Source organism: Semicossyphus pulcher, unplaced genomic scaffold (genome assembly GCF_022749685.1).
Source record: "Semicossyphus pulcher isolate SPU_LCO1_2020_fin unplaced genomic scaffold, fSemPul1.0.p SCAF_5, whole genome shotgun sequence".
Classification (NCBI taxonomy): Eukaryota; Metazoa; Chordata; class Actinopteri; order Labriformes; family Labridae; genus Semicossyphus; species Semicossyphus pulcher.
Window position 1 is genome coordinate 30,022,943 of NW_027211726.1, and position 21,212 is coordinate 30,044,154.

At 41.2% G+C, this 21,212-nt stretch overlaps 1 protein-coding gene across 2 annotated transcripts in view; it reads right to left on the reverse strand.

Annotated features, from left to right (window-relative positions):
• The window catches only part of thrb (thyroid hormone receptor beta), a 156,680-nt gene that overhangs the window by 51,574 nt on the left and 83,894 nt on the right, over positions 1-21,212 (reverse strand). The gene's annotated exons all lie outside the window — the stretch shown is intronic.

Below are 21,212 nucleotides of genomic sequence, written 5' to 3' on the forward strand. Positions count from 1 at the left end.
AACCCCCAAGTTATAATCTTGTAAATGTAAATTGTATCTGCACAGCTAAACAAATAAAAATGCTTAATACAGCTGTGTCGATTCAAATACACAAAAAAAAGCATCTTGGAAGACTTGAAATTACACTGAACGCTCATTCTCAGACACAAGTGTTTAACCTCATAAAGCAACTATTAAACTGAGACTTCTGTTTTGTAACTCAACGGAAACGCTGCTTCCAAATTTACTGTCAACAAGCGGAGAAAAGAAAGAAAATGCACCAAGTATTACGGCTTGTATAAGTCCTTCACACTGGAAGAACAGCTGGCTTACAAAGCATTACAGGAAGCTCTGCTTTGGTTTGCTGCGTTTTACCCTCGAGAGCATTTCACATCCAGACAACAGCTGGGGAAGGCCTGAGAGCGGGTTCATCCATACAACAGGTTTCTACAGTTCTAATGAGGACACACAAACAGACAGATAGATGCCCAAAGATGTCCTGGCAGGAACAAATATTAAGATTGATGTAAAACAGACGGTGAACAGGCTGAAATGTACGTACAAACACAGACAGAGAGATAGAGAGGTCACAGTAGGACGCTGCAATAACGAGACACAACAGATAATGAGCAAAGTGGAACTCCTCGTGGGGATATTTCTATCAATAGCCTGCTATCTATATCACACACAGCGGCTGAGTCTATTGACTGAGAGAGCAGACTGGAGGCAAACAGTTGCGTCAAAGCTACACAGGATGTTTAAGGGAAACGAGTTCCCCCTGAATGTAGTGTAAACATGCTTTGAGTGGTCTGAAGACGAGAAAAGTGCTATACATGTACAGTCCATTTACCATTTAAGGTCGGTTTTCTCTTTTTAACAATTAGGTAGGTCTGTTTTAAGGAAGCCTTTAATGTATAGTTTAAGGTCAGTTCTCTTCCTCTCTTACACATGGTTAGGTCTGTTTCATGGTCCCCTATAGCATACTGTTAAAGGTCTGTTTCTTCCTTTCTAACAGATGGCATGGAACCCCGCTCTCTCCTCCAATCTATTGCCCCGACCAACACCCTCCCTTCGCCTCTAAGACTCAATAATTTGCCCATGATTAGGTGTTGAATAGACTAATTATAGTGTATTATTTTCTGCAGATACGAACAGTTTTTGGCATGCTTCGTCTCGCTTTCCCACATTACATTGTTACTGTATACAAATGGTGAGGTTCTGGACCTGGGATACTTGGATGTATACAAATACTTCCACACCCTTCGGCCTCAGCTTCTAGCTCCAGGAATTAGAGCTGAAGCTAGTTTACAATGCTTTGTTGTTGCATCATCGTCATCACTGGTGCCAAAGTCATCCAAAGTATACTGATGTAGGTTGATTTAAACTAATCAAAGGCATAATGACATATAGCCAGGAGAGTTTCACGCCCATTCTGGCCTTGGAAGTGCTCCAACTACCTGGCAGAGATGAGGAAGCAAATGAAGTTGTTTTACTTCCTGAAGCCCTGATACCTGGAATTATTTATTACACTTCAAAATGTTCCGACATCCAACAGTCACACCTACTAAAGGTACTCACAGAGAGGCATTTTAGGACAGCCCAATTCCATCAGATAGGAGGTACACAGATGGCACTTTATTTTGGAAGGGGGGAAATCATCCAGCTGAGTGCTTTTTGTGGCTCTGTAATTGCCGTTTCTGCACATTAGTGTCCCAAATAAACAAAAGTGACAATAATGGACTTCCACCGCAGGCGTAAATTAGCTGCAGAGGCAGAGTGCAGGGTCAACATGTCCACCCTTCCCTTTTTTCCATCCAGCTTTCGCCTTTTCTACTTTCCTGCTTAAAAATCCATCTGATATCATTATACTTTAAAAACAGAGAAAATAGGCTCAACACTGTAGATTGGGCTGGACAGCTTCGCTGTTTGAGCCCTGGTTGCCTTCTCTTTGCAGAGATTCTTTTTGACTCTAACCCTGGGCCCACTCATGGTGCTGTTTTTTGCCACTGACAGGCTCAGTTTGTTATTCTTAGTGCCTGACAACGTTACAGAAAGGATCCCTGCAGAGATAGACCGTTTTTTAGGTTCATATCTTTTATTTGAAACCAGAAATACGTCGCTCTCTTCAACGCCACCAGACTCCATTGATAAAAACGGGAATTTTACCCTAAAATATGTGGGACTTGCTGGTCTACTATCTTAAAATATTAGTTTGTCCATGTAATGTGTTGTGTTGAACAAACCTTTTGAAACACCAAGGTCGCAAACTAACTTGAACAAACTCACCGATTATTGGAGAAGTGTGTCGTGTGTTATGCAAGTTAGAATTACTGTTTTTGTGAATGGAGTCTGGAGGCTTTAAAGAGAACAATGAAAGGGCTGTTTCTTTCTTTGTCTTGAACTAAGAGGTCTATCTCTGCAGGGATCCTTTCTGTAATGTTTTCAGACACTCAGAGTAACAATACGAGCCTGTCAGTGGCACAAAAAGGAACTTTTAGAAGAGTTTCCTGGAGCCATTAAGAAAATTCTTTTACCCATTAGTCGTTTAGACTCCACAATATGTAAGAAAAAAGAACAGGGCCCAGGTTTATAAAAAAGAACAGGTTCCAGGTTTATAAAAAAGAACAGGGCCAGGGTTTATAAAAAAGAACAGGGCGCGGGTTTATAAAAAAGAACAGGGCCCAGGTTTATATAAAAGAACAGGGCTCAGGTTTATATAAAAGAACAGGGCCCGGGTTTATATAAAAGAACAGGGCCCGGGTTTATGAAAAAGAACAGGGCGCGGGTTTATAAAAAAGAACAGGGCCCGGGTTTATATAAAAGAACAGGGTTCAGGTTTATAAAAAAGAACAGGGCTCAGGTTTATATAAAAGAACAGGGCCCGGGTTTATATAAAAGAACAGGGCTCAGGTTTATAAAAAAGAACAGGGCTCAGGTTTATATAAAAGAACAGGGCCCGGGTTTATATAAAAGAACAGGGCTCAGGTTTATATAAAAGAACAGGGTTCAGGTTTATAAAAAAGAACAGGGCTCAGGTTTATATAAAAGAACAGGGCTCAGGTTTATAAAAAAGAACAGGGCTCAGGTTTATAAAAAAGAACAGGGCTCAGGTTTATATAAAAGAACAGGGCTCAGGTTTATGAAAAAGAACAGGGCCCAGGTTTATATAAAAGAACAGGGCTCAGGTTTATATAAAAGAACAGGGCTCAGGTTTATAAAAAAGAACAGGGCTCAGGTTTATAAAAAAGAACAGGGCTCAGGTTTATATAAAAGAACAGGGCCCGGGTTTATGAAAAAGAACAGGGCTCAGGTTTATGAAAAAGAACAGGGCTCAGGTTTATATAAAAGAACAGGGCCCGGGTTTATATAAAAGAACAGGGCCCGGGTTTATATAAAAGAACAGGGCTCAGGTTTATAAAAAAGAACAGGGCCCAGGTTTATGAAAAAGAACAGGGCCCGGGTTTATATAAAAGAACAGGGCCCGGGTTTATAAAAAAGAACAGGGCTCAGGTTTATATAAAAGAACAGGGCTCAGGTTTATATAAAAGAACAGGGCTCAGGTTTATGAAAAAGAACAGGGCCCGGGTTTATAAAAAAGAACAGGGCTCAGGTTTATATAAAAGAACAGGGCTCAGGTTTATATAAAAGAACAGGGCCCAGGTTTATATAAAAGAACAGGGCCCGGGTTTATAAAAAAGAACAGGGCCCAGGTTTATGAAAAAGAACAGGGCCCAGGTTTATGAAAAAGAACAGGGCCCGGGTTTATAAAAAAGAACAGGGCTCAGGTTTATGAAAAAGAACAGGGCCCGGGTTTATATAAAAGAACAGGGCCCGGGTTTATATAAAAGAACAGGGCTCAGGTTTATATAAAAGAACAGGGCTCAGGTTTATATAAAAGAACAGGGCCCAGGTTTATATAAAAGAACAGGGCCCAGGTTTATGAAAAAGAACAGGGCCCGGGTTTATATAAAAGAACAGGGCTCAGGTTTATATAAAAGAACAGGGCTCAGGTTTATATAAAAGAACAGGGCTCAGGTTTATATAAAAGAACAGGGCCCGGGTTTATGAAAAAGAACAGGGCTCAGGTTTATGAAAAAGAACAGGGCTCAGGTTTATATAAAAGAACAGGGCCCGGGTTTATATAAAAGAACAGGGCCCAGGTTTATATAAAAGAACAGGGCCCGGGTTTATAAAAAAGAACAGGGCCCAGGTTTATGAAAAAGAACAGGGCCCAGGTTTATGAAAAAGAACAGGGCCCGGGTTTATAAAAAAGAACAGGGCTCAGGTTTATGAAAAAGAACAGGGCCCGGGTTTATATAAAAGAACAGGGCCCGGGTTTATATAAAAGAACAGGGCTCAGGTTTATATAAAAGAACAGGGCTCAGGTTTATATAAAAGAACAGGGCCCAGGTTTATATAAAAGAACAGGGCCCAGGTTTATGAAAAAGAACAGGGCCCGGGTTTATATAAAAGAACAGGGCCCAGGTTTATGAAAAAGAACAGGGCTCAGGTTTATATAAAAGAACAGGGCCCGGGTTTATATAAAAGAACAGGGCTCAGGTTTATATAAAAGAACAGGGCTCAGGTTTATATAAAAGAACAGGGCCCAGGTTTATGAAAAAGAACAGGGCCCAGGTTTACAAACAGAATTCACTTAAAGACACAAATAGTGGCTTGGTGCCAACGTCATCACAGCTGGAGAAACGACGCTGGTACTAATATTCTTCTTCATAATGCCTCCTTTAAACAGGAGCTGTTCAAATGCGAGGCACAGTTAGAACAAAATCCAACAATTTGTGCAATAAGTAAGATGACTGTATGAAAAATGTAATTTCTTCTCCAAACAGAATACATCAACTTCATAGAAACCCTGCAGGGCTTCCTGCCTGTCTTTGCAGCGCACAGGAGCACTGCTGCAGGCAGGGAGTCGGGGTGTGTCTCATATTTTCTCTGCTTATTTTGAATGTGCACATATTGATTTCCACTCTCGACTTTCCTGGAAGAGCCAGGAGTCCCAACGGAGTTCTGAGAAGAATGCACATTCTTCCTTGATGACAAATTGCTGAACAATTTATACTACAGGCTGGTGTTTACTCTGTGACTGTGAAAGCTATGTGTCATAAGGTGTGTGCAGAGTGCTGTGTGTGTGCGCGCATGTGTTTGGATGAGGTAACATGTTGCAGCCTTCAAGCTGGCTTTGTTTCAACATCAGCAGATACCAGATAATGCCTCCACCTACGCAGCTTCAATCACATTAGTCCTGATCACCTGCGTAAGTAACATTATAAAGCTGAATCCTCACTATTCAAATGCTAAAATTCAGATTCTTTTCCAGGAAATAAAAGAAACCAAAGAAACACTTCCCCTGCAGTCCTCGGATATTTCAAAATATAAGACATTAATAGAATCTGGGAGAGCTACAAGTGTTTTGTAAGTGTAATGAAACTTATTTCAGGGGGAGACTTGAGAGAAAATAAAACAGAAATCAATGAGGTCTGCAGGCATAAAGCAGAATAACAGGGTCATTAATTTGATACCTCTGCAAAATCAGGCCATAAGGGCTTTGAATATTTGACCCACTGGTCCCAGAATTTAATGAGCACATCTTTCTTAAGACACAGGGTTCAGGAAGTAACCAGCCCCATGTGACCGCTTCTTTACAAGCCTTGATTGCAGTTCATTATGATGAAAGAAAGTTCTCTCACACTACGCACTCCACTTCAGAGTCTCTCTGCAGGTCTCAGTCCGCTATCAACCTCTGTTGAACCAACAGTGCAAAATCACCTGCAGGCTAAAATATAATCCCATCTCATATCTCGCAGACTGCCACATGCCCTTGACCTCCTTTTTATTACACAAAACATGGAGCGCTTTGCTTTAGAAACACGTTTGAAGCATCTAAGAGCTTTGCTGGAATGCCGTCATGATGTCTTTGACTTGTTTTAGAGTCTCTGACTGACTCTGCTCAATTTGTTTTTGTCTCCTTATTTCTTACAGCAGGAGTTCAGGCGCTGCTGTGTCATAGTCTTCAACTTCCTTAAGTTTAGAAGAACAATTGTAGTTTTGGGTTACAATGTGTATGTTACTTACATTTGTTAAATAACATATGTGAGTGATTTACATACAGAAGTAAAGTTACGCACGTAACTAACAGGACCTTAAAGTTGTCTTTTGGTTTCACATGAGACTTGAACTCTGGTCTTTAGGTTGAAAGTCTTGTCTTTGTTTGGGGGAAACGTGTTCCAAAGTAATTTGTTAGAGTACTCGGATTACTTTTTGTTGTAACGAGTAATGTAACGCGTTAGTTCTGCCAGTCAAGTGATCTGTTATTTAGTTACTTTTTCATAAACAGTAATCTGATACTGGATAATAAATAATGGCCGTATTTCTCTTTTCCTTTTGATCGCCACAAAAACAGAAACTCCCTGAAGCTCTGTTTCTGTTTCTCTCCTCCTTCTTGGCAGGTAGCTGCGTACCAGCAGAAGGTAAACACAGCTGTGTCAGTGTACGTGTGTAGCTAGCTAATTCAGCTAGCGAGATGTCAGAGAGGACAGCGTTTACTTTGTGGAAATATTCACATTATTCTGAATGTTTGGGTGAAAGGGACGAGAACAACATGACGGTGAAATGTAAGCTGTGTATGGAGGATAAGTGCTCGTCAGCAGTGAAGAGCTCGACTTCAAATGTGAAGAAGAATCTGCAGCTAAACACAGCTCCACAACACTGGTGGGACTAAGAGCCTGTGTTGTACTGTTGTCATGGAAACAGCTGTGCCTAATACTGTCTGCCTCTGCCCAGTTCACTGTCAGACTGTTAGCATTATAAGGAGCTGTAAAGGTTATACTGCGTCTGTCATTCCTGTTATCAGGCTGCAGAGTTACAGATTATGGGCCGTAAACGAGGCTCTGCAACGACAGTAGAGTCGATACATTCAAAGGTAGACGTACAGCAGGCTACACGCCGTCCTGATGATATAACACACATGTGTAACGAGTGGCAAAGGGGGTCTAATTATTGGTAACACAAAAGTAATGTAACTTGTTACTTTCTCAGGAGGTAACGCAGCAACGTAACAAGTTACTTTTAAAAGTAACATTACCCAACACTGCCCTTTATTGCCTTTTCTTCCATAATAACTAGTCTGGCCACTAGAGGTCGCCAACAAAACAAAGCACTTTACTGCAGTAGTATCAAGAGAGCCAACATAATTGAAACATTTATTAGAAACACATGAACGTTTCTAATTCAGTGGCAGATTCATGTTTATGAGAAAACAGAGAATTATACAGTCCAAATCTGGACTGAATGATGGTTCAGATGTACTTGTGGTGAATGCAGAGCAAAGTTGAAAGCATATTTGCTCTGCTTTTACTTCACTTGGCCGGTGGGTCTGTGTGACTGTACGGAAGTCAGCAGGGACAAAGTTTGAGAAAGGCAGAAGCCAAAATACTTAGTGAGTAATTCAAATGGTATTCTCAGGAGAAGTCAGAGGTTTAGTTTGACATGATCTGTCTTTGATACTGATGATGTTAAACACTTTCACTTCGGAGACTCTAGGGGTCGCCTCAACCATAAAGCTTGAGGAGAACTGGCAGAAGATTTTGAGTTACATCCATCTGTCACAATCCGTTTTTAGCCACAACTGGAAATTAACACCCTTTGATCTGCTGTCCAAATTACACCTCCTTGTTCCTTTCACAACTTTCACAACTGCTTTCACAAACACTGCAAACACTCGACAGAAAGTGTGCTTGGAAAGCCAGATTCACTCATGGGTTTGCACTCTTGCATTGTGGGTGTGTTTTCAGCCTCCTGTTGGAGCCGGAGCAGCACCCTGTAGACTGTGGGTGAGCACTTCCTCCTCTACGCCAGGACGCACAATTTCTCCACCACAACAGCTACCACATCCTGCATGACGAGAGCTGCAGGAACACTGTGTACTGTACACTAAAACACAAAGGGAAGAAGTGTAAACTCATCAGCCCGCCCTGATCGAATGTATAACCTTGTTTACTCCTCACACCACTTAAAAAGCATCCTGCAACTTCCATTAATTCTATGTGTGATGTTCTGAAACTGCAGTGACCTTTCCAGCCATGAGGCTTTGTACTGCTTACTAGTTTGCTTTGGCCTACATTCCCCTGAGTTATGAGGCCATTTTATGCACCAATTCCACTGCTAAGATTCTGGAAAACTGCAACCACTAAACACAGCTTATAAAAGAATCTATTTCTTGCTTTTTCACATTAAAACAGTTGTATAATGCATTCTGCCACCTTCAGGAAGTCCCCTCATGATGTCATCAGGGCTGTCTATGATGAAATACTAACTGGGACTAACTTTTTAGAGCTGCAAAAAATGGGGAAATGCCTGAGTGAAATGCGACATTGGTTGCCCATAATTGGCCAACTACAGAGAACTATTACTCATACTGGGGTTTCACACCGTGTTTCCAGGTGATTTTATCGGTTTTATGGCCCACAACCAAAGACCACATGGATTGAGCCTGCGTGTACAACTAGAAAGGCTTGAGGTCGGCCTTTATCCTTCCACGATCTTGGTTTTATGGAGACAATAGTGTCAATATTTTGAGAAGAGGGTGTATACTGTGTATACTTGCTGTGGTAGTAAAGTGTCAATCACAGGTAGCTACGCCCTAAAGCATCACTCAGCATTATTTACTCCAAATGGGACCATTATTTATAAAGTGCTGTGTTGAAGACTTGACACTAAAGATTCAGGACATACATTCATTAGGAAAATGTTTACAGAGGTAATAAATCACCTGGAAAGTGGGCATATTTTCTGGTAGACTTGCTCAGGATTCTTTTTGCAACCAGTGCAGTCGCCCCCTGCTGGCCATCAGAAACTATGCAGGTAGGTTGTTTTACTTTTGAAACCAGGAGGCTACGTCCACTTTTATTCGGTCTTTAAGCTCCACTCAGCATTTTAGCATCATTCAGTCAATTTGTTTTGTTTTCTCCAGCCCAAATCTGAGCTCACATCAGACCATCTGGTGAACATGGTGGAGTAATTAGCAGCTAAAGGGCCAGGTATTTTTCTCAGGTGTTGATGGAGAGTGACTGCTGGACTTGCAGGTGAGGTCAAATAAAGGTCAAAAAGATTTTGAGCTCACAAAATGTAATAAAATTAAAAAGTATCTAAATGTGTGAATGCGTATAAAGAATGTCCTTACACATTCAAGTTTGTGAATTTGTTTTGCAGGTGTAGAAATATTTTGTGCTTACAGAAAATATTTGCAAATGTGTAAAACGTTTTTGTAGCTGCAGAAACTGTTTGTGTGTGTGGACTTTGACGCCTCAGCAAACCAGACAATCAGCTCGCCTCCACGTGGTCGGCAGACCATCCAATCAGAGGAAGCTAAACTGCTTCACTGTCCAATCAGGGCGCAACTGATTCTAGCGTGACTAGACTACAATAGAAACAATTAGATGCTATGTATCATGATGGAGTTATCTCAGCATGTTTTTGACCCGTTTATTGCACTGACATCAAAGCGAAACCTGCATATTATAATATTTTGCGTTTAAACTTTTGGGTTTACCAGATTTGACGTGTGATTTTCTATAATTACATCCTCTTGATCATATTATTAATCCAGAAGTTATTTGGTTTCCAACATTTCTGGAAGAGCAAATATTTGCAGACTGCGTTCAACCAATTTAAATCAACACAATTAAAGTTGCATGAGTACAGCAAGGCAAAACACCGGGTTTGTGTTCGGTCTGATGACAGCTTTGCATTATCAGGTGGCCAAAGGGGGGCTAACATTTCCCTGTCGGTTTCTCTGGGATATGTAAATAAGCAACTGTTTGCTAACACGTTAGCCTCAACAACTTTAAAGCTTCTGTGAGGAACTTTTACTTCGTGTCGATGTTGGCGGCGCCTGTGGTCGAAGCTGTACCTCTTCTCTCTTTGCTCAACTTGTCCTGAACATGTACAAGTCGTGTTTTATGACAAGAAATCTCCTGCTTCCTTTTAACAGTCAATCGTTTAACTCACTGTGAATCTTTGTGTAGAAAACCTAAACAAAGGCTGTTAGTGCAGCGTGCGGTTTACCTCCTCGTCTGACCAGGTGTCAGCACTTACAGGTTAAGAATGACTATATAGAAATAATAAATCTTGCAGCTGATGGCCTCTATTGCATTTGTGGGTCATAAGGGGGCATCAGTATTGTTTCAGTGTGTTTCATAACCAGTTAAAAACTCCTCACAGGAGCTTTAAAGTGGCCATAAAAACTTAATGTAATACTTACAGCTTGATCTGCTGCCTCAGGTGGCAAAAAATGAGTTTATGCAGCTTTAATGGAAAATCTCCTTTATAAACTTAAAATCTGATGAGCCATTAAATGTCCAACACAGATTAAAGCTATTGTTTTCAGTGTAGAGAAATCAGTATTAAGCATTTTTGGAACCTGCTCCATTATAGGTACTCTCAGCCACCGCTGCTTCACGTCTGAGCGACCAATAAGCGACTGGAGTTCATCTCTTTGATAAAGCAGCATGTGCACTGATATTAGACTCTAAGGAATCCCTTAGGGCCTTAAAAACATTTTAAAACCTTGTTATTCCCACGACATGGCTTGTTACATTTGGCAGGTACATTTTACAGAAGATATAATGTGATACTCTTCATCTAAAAATATGAGGTTTTAATTGGAAATTCCATCCTCAGATACACTGTTGCATGTTACTCACTGATAAAGTCACTTTCCCTCACCTTGACTCATCTACAGCTACCTCATTCAAGATTCTCTGATTTTTCCAAGACTTGAGCTTTCAGTTTGGCTGTAACATGTAGGTGGGACATGACAGAGATGATAGAAACATTAACGTAGGCCTGATTGTCTTTAGAAGGGTTAGGTGGATTCCTAACACGCACAATTCATCATCACATCTTTGAATGAAAGCAGAAGTGTGCCGAGCTCTGTATGGACACACATTTGATCAACAACACAGACAGACAGTAGCTCATACAAAAATAGCCTTGTAAAAAACCCATGAGTGTACTCTCAGAAGCCTGGGGTAAGACAGGAAACAGGAAACAGGCCCCTAATAGGGTACATGCTGTACTTTTCCTCATAACCAGCCTCCACACAACACATTAACTTTCTTTCGCTAACTAGTTCTTGATACCTTCAGGCATCAAGTTTTTATGTCCTTTTTCAGAATAAAAGCACAGGTGATCTGAGGTAAAAGACAAGGATGCTCTGAATCATCCTTCTTTGAAATCAATGTGAGATACTCGGTACAAATGTAGAGATAGAGACCTTCAGGTGACGCTAAGCGGAGCACTTTCTATTAGGCCTGTTGTTGGTTACTTTTAAATGCTGCAAAACCTTCCACCGACATGAACAAGGGCACCGGATCTTTGAGAGGAGAAGCTCTACAATGCAACAAGTACACAAAATGGGGCAGCAGCTCGAGGCATGAATGAAGTCAACATTCTTCGAGTCTGATATAAAGTTAATTAAAACCATACTTGGTTTAAAATCCTCCAACTCTTAATCCAAACCACAGAGCAGTTCTCTTAGTCTAATTTGCTCTTGAGCTATGACCAGAGAGAGAGAGAGAGAGAGAGAGAGAAGGCATATAAATGGCTGCATCAAAGGTTTCACCCTCACCATCTTCATGCTCCCACATCTTTAAACTGCTCCTCAGTGAAACCATTTCTTGTAAGTGCTCCACTTTGGCGATGTGTAGTTTAGTTTCGGGGGTGGAACACAAAATGATGCAACGTGTACTTACAGGGTTTCCTACACTTTGAAGGTTCAATCCAAGAGCATTTTCATTACTTCAAAATGAACTTTAACAGCTTCGATGAAACGGAACACTCATGATCATAGATGGTGACAACTACACAACGTGGTAAAAAGTGTGATGACACTGCTGTCTTAGCAGGGCCGCTCTCAGCATGGCACAACTACAAAGATGATTGTATAATAAGATGATTAAAATAATTAATATATGACACCAACATGTAATTGTGCTTTATGACACAAATATCAATGTAACCCTAACCAAACAGAGGGCTTAACTGATTTTAAAGTAAGAAAACAGGCACTAGTCTAAAGGGAACCTTAAAACAGACATTTAAAACAGCCAGGGGGACGCGGAACAGCTGTTAAAGGGAAACTTTAAACAGAGGCTTGAGGTTAAGTCGAAGTGGATGTTAAAAGGTATTTAAAAACTCGGTGTTAACCTTAAAACAGACGCTAAAGGGAACCTTAAAACAGACGCTAAAGGGAACCTTAAAACAGATGGAAGGGGAACCTTAAAACATAAGCTAAAGGTAACCTTAAAACAGATGGTAAAGGGAACCTTAAAACAGACGTTAAAGGGAACCTTAAAACAGACGCTAAAGGGAACCTTGAACAGGCGCTAAAACCTTAAGACAGTGGAGCTCATGGAGATTGGCCAGAGCTGAGGTATTGTATCAAGGATGATCCAAATAATAAAGGATTTCCTGCTGAACTAAACAAGCATCCCAAAATAAACCAGCAGTGATGGCAGATAATTAGACTCTGCCAGGTTATAGGCTTTGTAAGTCTAAGTGTTATTATTGAGATTCTAAAGCAGGAATAATGCCTACTTGAGAGCATTATGTCTGCAAGGTCAACTTCCACTGTGATTCAGAGAAAAGTCTTATCGTGTTAAGCCCTTTGTTGTTTCATTGTTGGCTCTGATATAAATCTTTGTGGATAGAACTTTCTGTTATCTGTTGCTGCCAAAAGAGGACAAAGTTCATGTTTTGATTGGGTACTTACATTTTTATTGCAGCATTGCCTCCCTTACACTTCAATATAAATGAATAGATGAAAAAAGACAGTTTGTGTGTTGTACACTACAGTTTGTTTTGTTGCACAGAGTGAAAAATACGATAACAGGTGTATCTGGTCACTACGTCTCACAGTCAACGCTCCAAAATGTTACTTCATTAGTCCATGCTGTAATTTATAAAATAAGGCACAACATTAAACTGGTTCCCAACCTCTTTTGTTTCCAATGTCTATGAATTGTTTGCAGTTTCACCACAGAGACATTTTTCCTCTTCTCTTCTCTCTTATTTAATTTATTTAAATAACAGCTTAAAGCAAATAATTTCAAACCAGCCAATGTTTCTGCAAAAGCAACAATTTAATCAAGAAGTTCTTTGCTCTCTCATTCATCATCCCATGACCCCTCATACTTCACTGATGAGCCATTGGAGGGGCCGGACCCCAGCTTGGGAAACCACTAGACTTAACAACTACAGTATTTATTACATTGTTTTGTTAAATTACGGCATTCTGTGGTCTGTTATTTCAGAAGTGACTCAGTTCTGCTCGTAGGTATAGCACAGTTTTGTTTGACTGTTGTAAACTATGGTTCTGATCACAGACTGTGGAGGATCATGTGCAATCAAATCCATCTGCAGAAATAGGTCTGGTAAATTCAAAGTCAGCCTGTTTATTGCGGTAAAAAAGAAAAGAAAATAAGAAGAAGGTGAAGAGGTTAAAAGACAAAAACAGAGAAATCAACAAAATGAAAGAAGACGCAAGAAATAAACACCATAGTAAAAACAGTATGGGCCATGGCTGTGTTTAAAGACAAGAAAATTACAACAGACTTTTTATGTTACCGGGCAAAAAAACCTCAATCATGTGTTGGGTAATTTATCCAGTCCTGTTCACTTCACTATCAATGGATATGTTCAGTTACTACAGCAAAATAGGCTACCTTTAAGAAGCCTACAGAGTTAGCCTTTGCTATGAAGCAGCTCTGTGATTGAACAAACTTTCTCTGAGAGAAGAAATAAATCTATTTTAAACATAAAATAATTTCCAAAGCTTTATTTTGTGTGAAATCTAAAAGGAACAGCAGTAACTGAAATCCCCCCCTTCATGGTCACAAGTTTTCCATCACCATACTTTAGTAAATGCATCTCTAATACTGTTGCATCACTCCATCAACAATTTATCAGAAGCTTACATAAGTCACACTTCACATTTTAATCCAACGGAAATGATTTTAAGAAGGACTTTTAAATGTTTATGTAGTATTCATACTGACAACAATTAGTCGACATTGTTTGCAGAAATTAGCTGCCAACGAATTAAATTGTCAATAATTAGTTGGTTGCGTCATTGTGCACGTTTTTCATGTGCACGGCCATAATATCGTGTTCCAGAGCAGAGCTGCTGAGTGGTGAGGCCTCTTGTATCCTCAGTTGCGCAAAATAGCGACTGGGAAGCGACATTTGTACAAAACATAGCAAAATGACGGCGGCCGATGCAACATCATCGCATCCTGAAACTTGTAAAGTTTTGTAGCATTTCACCCTCAACGCTGCACAGAAAAGGATCGCCTGCAGGATTTGTAAAGCGGACCTCGCTTACCACGGGAGCATGTCGGTAATATGTGAGCATCTGAAGAGAAGGCACATGGATGATGCAGACTCTACCAGATAAGACAATTAGCTTCTCAGCTAGTTAACGTTAGCTTTCTATAGATGGAATTGTATTGGCTTTTAACATCAATTTAACATTGTAGTGCGAGAGAAAGAACCTGATGCATCTGTCTTTTATACAGCAAGTGTGACATTTAACTAAACAGTCCAAAGTTACAGTGTGTGATTTTTCTCTTTTACATTTTCAGTCCCTCACCTGAAACTCTCCATCTTTTCATTTCCTTTTCTTTCTCTTTTTCTTTCTCTTCTGTATCAGCAGGAGCCATATCAGCAGCAAAGTTATTTAAAAGACATATTTTTGAATGAAGAACTCATTCACTCATATTTATTGTCTTTATTGTGTTGAAAATGAAAGCTAAATACAGTAAGAGACATTAAATCATTGTGCAATTCATTATCTGATTAGTCGATTACTCGGATTGCTAATTGACGAGTAGTCAGCTATGAAAATAGTTGCAGCCCTACACCATTGTACCATAACTTTTTGCTTCTACTTCTTCCAGCACTGAATCTACCTTTCATCTATCTTTGCCTGCACCACAGGGACACAACAAACAGCCCACTTGAACTAAAACAGTAGAATTTATGCAAAGCAGAACCAGAGAATCCTGCATGAACCTGTAATAAAAATGATGGCTCTGGTTGTTTTGAAAACTGAAAGGGCATCAGGGCTTTATCTGAGTCTAAATGTCAGCCCTCCTAACAGTCCTCAGTGGTAATCTCATTGTGCACCACGTCAGCCTGCATCATGAATCAACACTGTCAACAGCAGTAAACAATAGTCATCGCAGCCTTGACCAATATGCATCTTATTTGAGGTGGCATTCAGATAAGAGTCCATCTTGATCCGCCGCCCAATATGCCTGCAGCTCTCTAATACTTAATTTACAAGGCTGCATCACACTGTGCAATGTGATCCAGGCCCGTCATCATGGCAACTGGTATCAGAAAAGGACAGCAGATGGTGTTTTCATTAAAGAATTCAAGCTAACAGAAGAATCAACCGAATGACTTTGTGTCTGAGTCTGCAGTGCACTTATCATATTACATTAAGTTCTCCAGCTGCCAGGAAAAAACACACAGGGCAGTGTCAGAGAGGATCGCCGATACACAGGGGCTATCCGGTGTGCTCCTGAAACGCTACAGTGTTACAAAACCTCATGAGCACGATCCCTCGCTGCAGACTGAGAGCCGAGCCGGTCCAAATAATGCAACAATAATCCATGCAGCGCTGGAACAAGCAGTCATGACAAATGGCCGACAGCTGGAGCTAACAATCTCCTGCAGACTCATAAATGATGTTTGGCATCTCACTTGTCATTGTTGCATTTCAGCTCCAACTCATTTACCCATTTTATACAGAACAGCATCAAGGACAGGCATTAGAAAAAAATACATCAGAGCAGCGAAACAAAGAGGAAATGTTGAAAAGGAAATTCCTCTGATATATTTTATCTTCTTCTGGGGAAGATTTTGAAAGTTTGAGTTTATTATCAACATTTAAACTTTATTCTCATCATGTTTATTTTACAGTGCGACTTCTTCTTGACCCATTCTTACATCTGGTGCAAAGCCACGACAGAGCGACATTGGTAATTTATGACCGACGCAAATACTCCATTTAAATGTGGCTGTCTGCATCTCAAAAATTACATACCTGAATAATAAAGAGACCTAATACCACCCCACATCGCCTTGCGTCTCACTTTGCGCCCAGACTGTGCGCTGTTTAAGCAAGAGTTGGTTGCCCTTGCGCTATGGGCTTGAGACTTTGCGCTTTAGAACATTTAAAAGGGCCCTTTGACTTTATCCTCATCACTTCAACTTTATTCTCAACATTTGCACTAGTTTTGACGATAGCAAATAGGTGCCTTAGCAATATTGGGCTCTATGGCAAAGGGATCCTAGAACTGCACATATCCAGTCTACCAAAGGCGCTCAAGAGTGCCAAAGTAAGACAGGAGATCATGCTAACAGAGGCGCAAGACCCATTCATAGCCTAAGCTGCCCCCACCTTGGCTACTGGTTGAAAATGGACCCCATCGGAAGCTACCTAGCAGGCGAAGGCGGCACTCAACTACTGGGACATTGTGGGCCAAGTTCAGCATGGCAGAGGTGGTCTACGCCGGTAGGAGGAGGCAACCAGGTGCACAAAAGCCATGGCACATGCAAAGCAAGGGCAGTGGATGATTTGGGAGGGAGTAGAGAAGAAAAAGATCTCCTGGAAAGAGCTGTGGGAAACTGAGACATTCAAAGCCAGCTTTACCCTCAAGGCCACCTATGATGTCCAGCCATCTCCCAAAAAGACTGACTCAGCCAGTGGTACGGAGAAGACCCCACATGCTCCCTCTGCCCCACACCCAAGGCCACCATGAGTTACATCTGGCGGCACAATCAGGTGTTACGGACTCTAGTAGCCATGCTGGAAAGTAGGCGGACAAGCATGAACGTCCATCCTCCTCCTTCATCCCACTGCCAGACAGCAGTACTTGTCCGGGATGGTCAGAGGCAAACCAAACCCAGCACAAGACCAGCTACTTGGCAGAATGGCAGGGTGCGTGACTAGAAGATGGAAGTGGACTTTGGCCAGAGGCTCTGTTTCCCAGCTGAGATTGCACCAACCAGCCTCAGACCAGACCTTGTGCTGTGGTTGGCCTCATTTCAACTGGTCTACATCATTGAGCTCACAGTGCCCTGGGAAGATGCAGGGGAATTGGCCTCTGAGCGCAAGAAATTGAGGTACGCTGAGCTTGCAGCCAACGTGCATCAACGAGGCTGGAAAGAGAATGTCTGGCCAGTTGAAGTAGGCTGCAGAGGCTTCATAGCCACAGCTACAGCAAGACTTCTCCGTGAGATAGGGGTGCGACGCAAGGCCCCCCACCAAGCCATAAAGGCTTCTCAAGAGCTGCTTAAAATATCTGTCAGTGGCTCTGGATGAAGAGCCAAAAGACCCAACCTGGGCTTCCAGGTAAGCAGATGGCACCTGGGACACTAGGAGTCACTGCTGAACCCTCTTGAGGTGTTGTGGGCCTATCAGCGACACCGACGAAGGAGGGCGCCCACTTGACAACCCTGAAGTTGCCACTGCTCACTTGGCCACCCTGTGGAGTCCAGGCAGCAGCATGCCTTAGGTGAGCAATTGAGGGATTAGAACAACTAGCCCCAGTGAACAGATCTAAAGACACCAACTTTATTGACATTTATATCGAGTTTCGACTTTATACTCATCACTCATACTCTTTGTTTTCACCCCGGCTTCTTTTCTGAGCTCCACAATCAGTTTTAAAGCCTTTTGTTTTTATTAAGCTGCCACAGATATTTCCCTCCTTGCAACACAACATGCTGCTCTTAAGTTAAATTCATAGTGTGACACAAGCTGAGGGGCATGGAGCACTTTTTAAATACCTGACATTGAATTGGTTGCAGTGATGTTTCATGTATAATGGGGAAAGTGTTTGAAGTGTATGCTTTTGTAGCCAAGATGTTGTTGATGTTGCTCAAACGCCCCCATGTGACATTCAAACATCATAGTGATATATCATGGAGGCTCTTTGATTGGAGAACAGGACATTCTTTGTTTTTAGGTCTGGTTTCGTTCTTAATACACCACCTGACTTCAACAGCACATCAAAATATTAAGCTACAGGACGGCATCCAACAAGTCAGTCACAATGGCCACATTTATAAGAAATAGACCAGGATAAAATAACCTGATTTTTTCCTTCAATGAACCAAAAGATGTCTCGCTTTTTGCGGCCACCTTATTTGGGCCACAAGAAAACTGATGTATTTTCCCTCTCATGCATATTGCTTCGGTTATTGTTGAACTTGGAAACCGCAGTAGACAACTTTCTCATCTCGACATCCATTAAGTCGCTATGCTGGAATATTTCACTGAATGGTACAAGTCGTTCCCATGTTTTCTGAGCACTGAGCAGCAGTTAAAAACATCTATAACTCTGTGACGACTGGGCAGACTCAACGAGCTGATGGAAATCAACTCCTGTGCACCAAAGCTCCAAATCACAGCTGCTTAGTGGATCTCGACGTAAGAATGTTTTGTCAGACTTTGAGCCAACATGGACAAAGTTGTTCAAAGAAAATATTGCTAAAAATGGAGATATTGGTTTGATAACATTTTTAAGTGAAGTCTGTGAACAGAGCAACAAGGCTGATTAGTTTAAGAGCTGCTTGTTGTTCTGACTCTGATTTGTTTCTGCTAATGTTCACACTAATTATTGCTAAAGCCAGAGTGATTGGATTTTACTTTGTGTGTCCAATTCAACTCGCATCATTTATTACTGAGGATTTGTTGTGATTTTTTCATCCCAAATAAGTTCCCTCACATTATCAGAGAATGCCAGTATTTTTCAATCTGGGCCCTATTTTAATATTTTTATATATTTTGGGGTCTAAATGAATAATAGGGCTGTGATTGACTGGTGACCAGTCCAGGGTGTACCTCGCCTTTCACCCAATGACAGCTGGGATGGGCTCCAGCCCCCTGTGACCCTGTGAACAGGATAAGCGATATAGATGATGGATGGATGGATGGATGAAGAATAGGTAGAATTGTTATGACATTGCTCCAGTAGACTGCTTCACTTGGCAGCTGTGAAACAAGCTTTAATGGCTGTAACGTATTCCTTGGGAGGAAATGCACTCGATCGAAGTTTGACCTCTAAATGTTCTTGATTCTGTCACTCACTATTTGCTCCGAAGTGTTTCCAAATGTCTAACCACATTACGGAAAGGATTCCTGAGGATATAAACGTTTTTGTTAAAGAGTTAGATGCTTTTTTTTAAGCCTGAAACAGCCCCTACTTCGATCTCTTTAAAGCCACCAGACTGCAGTGACAAAAACTGTAATTGTACTCTGCAGAACACAGGAGTCGCTGGTCTACAGCTGCCTTTATCGGTTAGTTTCTACCAGGGCTGCACAATTAATCAAATATTAATCCTGATCAGGATTTTGGCTTACCCATGATTAAATAATTGATTGACGCTGATATTGATGTTTAAAATGCGCGCTCCCTAAACCAACAGCCACTCCTCCAGGGGGCGATGGAGAGGTTCTGGCTTCACTTTTTGGGGAGCTGTCATGTGATGAGAGTCTATCTTATAGCAGCAGTTTAAAGTGGATGAGTAAACAACAGTGTCCGGTGTTACAGTTCACTGAGTGACCATGTTAACTGGAGACGTTCAGCCGGATGCATCGGTGGTTGTCATGGTTACAGCAGTGGTTTAAAACAGGAAGAGAATGTGTAGCTGTCCTCGTGAATGCCTCAAATTGCACTTCTCTGTTGCGTCATTGAAGTGTTGTTTGTGCAAACGTGTGATGAAAGCTGCTGACGCTCAGTCACGTTTTGAACGCTGCTCGTTGTAACGCTAAAACAGGAAGAGAGCGAGTCACTCCGGACCCTCGAAACGGCTCATCATCACTTGTTAGGAGATACTTCAGGTTAAGGGCGAGTGATGTTTAGAGTGAATGAAATCTGCGTCTGCGCCTCAAAGCAACACAACTAACTTGTTCAAGCAGCTGAAAAAGTGCAGCATGATAACGAGCTACTCTATGTCTGTAGGGATCCAACTCCCAAAGACACACTGAAATTAACAATGCAAATAGCATTGCATTCTGCCTCTAGAAGATGAAAATTAGGTTCTTTACCTAAATCCAGGTAAAGAACCTAATTTTAAGTCTTAGTTTCCTGCCAAATTTGAACACAAGCCAGAATGCAGCACAAAAGGGAAGTGAAAGTGTTGCTTTGTTTATTTAAATGTGATGAAAGATGTATTGAAAGTACATTAAAAAAAAGTTGTTCCTAAAATTCATAATCGTGATAATCGTTTTGGCCATAATCGTGCAGCGCTGGTCTTTACTGCAATTTTGGGTTACAAATTATTGTGTTTGATCTGAACTAACAATCTTGAACTCCACACACAAAGTCACACAATAAAAAAAACAACAGAGATTTGGTAAACCAGCAATGTTGTGTTCTGCATGTAAAATTAGAGTTTTTTTCAATGGAGTCTGGAGGCTTTGAAAAGAGCGAAGTAAAGGCGGTTTCTGGTTTCAATAAAAATCTTCCTCTTTGTCTAAAAGGTCTCTCTCTGTAGGGATCCTTTCTGTGATGCTGTCAGACACTTAAAATAACTATCTGAGCCTGTCAGTGGAAACAGCAAGAACTTTTTGTTGACATGCTTTGATCAGACGTTTGGATAAACTTGCAGTCATTACAGCCTGTTTCTGGCTGAAGCGATCTAATCACTGAGTCTAACACGTTTTATACCTGTCAGTCACTTAGAGCCAAATTATGCAATACATGTTCATTTCACATCATCATATATTGACTTCACAGTTGTATCATATGTTGTAGAATCATAATGAAAGGTTCTGTGTTTGAGTTTTGTCTGATGTAACACTGGAGCACAGGTTGCTGCACTGAACGTATTTGATCTTTCAAACATCTGCAGACACAATATGGAGAAATATTCATAATACCATTAAAATTATGCTAATTTTAACCACATATCACCCTGCACCTATGATACCTCCCCTACGCCCACATGCACAGTCTGCTGCTGTCAAATTTAGAGACATGAGGCCGAATGAACTGACACATCACCAGTCTGGCACATAATGATCTCGCCTGGATCAGTACCAAGATTACAGCTTCATTACATTTACATCACGACTCGGGACCGCTAGAGACATGGATATTTTCTGTGTGTGTGTGTGTGTGTGTGTGTGTGTGTGCCTTGGC